This window comes from Crocuta crocuta, unplaced genomic scaffold (genome assembly GCF_008692635.1).
Source record: "Crocuta crocuta isolate KB4526 unplaced genomic scaffold, BGI_CrCroc_1.0 scaffold179, whole genome shotgun sequence".
NCBI classification, from domain to species: domain Eukaryota; kingdom Metazoa; phylum Chordata; class Mammalia; order Carnivora; family Hyaenidae; genus Crocuta; species Crocuta crocuta.
This window is the reverse complement of record NW_027551568.1, coordinates 2985006-2985440: the sequence shown is the minus strand read 5'-3', so window position 1 is coordinate 2985440 and position 435 is coordinate 2985006. Positions and strand designations below refer to the sequence as shown.

Below are 435 nucleotides of genomic sequence, written 5' to 3'. Positions count from 1 at the left end.
CACAACGGGCGCCCAATAAACATCCTCTGGAGCGCGCGCACGTCCGTGAGCGAGCACGGCCAGCACGCAGGGGCGAACGCGCCGGCCGCGAGCGCGCACCGCCCCCGCTCTGGCCTGCGGCCCCGCTGACGTCATCACACCGCGCCGCCCGCGCCCGGCGCGTCTCAGGGAAAACGCGCACGGGAAACGCGGCACGCGGCGAGGGGCGTGGTCCCTGGGCGCGCGTGCGCGCTCCCCCCGGGGCGCCTCCCCGTCCTGCGTTTGTCAGAATCGGGGTATTTGTTTAAGGTGTAGCCTCCGGGAGCAGCTCCGGAGCGCCGGCCCCGGAACCCCGGGCGGAGCGTGGGCATTTTCCAGTGACCGAGCTGGAGCAGGTGCTCAAGACAGCTTGAGACCCAGGCCCCCCGAGGGTCTCCGGGGAGCTGGGCCCAGGCC

At 73.1% G+C, this 435-nt stretch overlaps 1 protein-coding gene across 1 annotated transcript in view; it reads left to right on the top strand.

Moving 5' to 3' along the window:
• Nucleotides 1-435, top strand: part of TRMT44 (tRNA methyltransferase 44 homolog) — a 37170-nt gene that overhangs the window by 1534 nt on the left and 35201 nt on the right. The window lies entirely within an intron of this gene.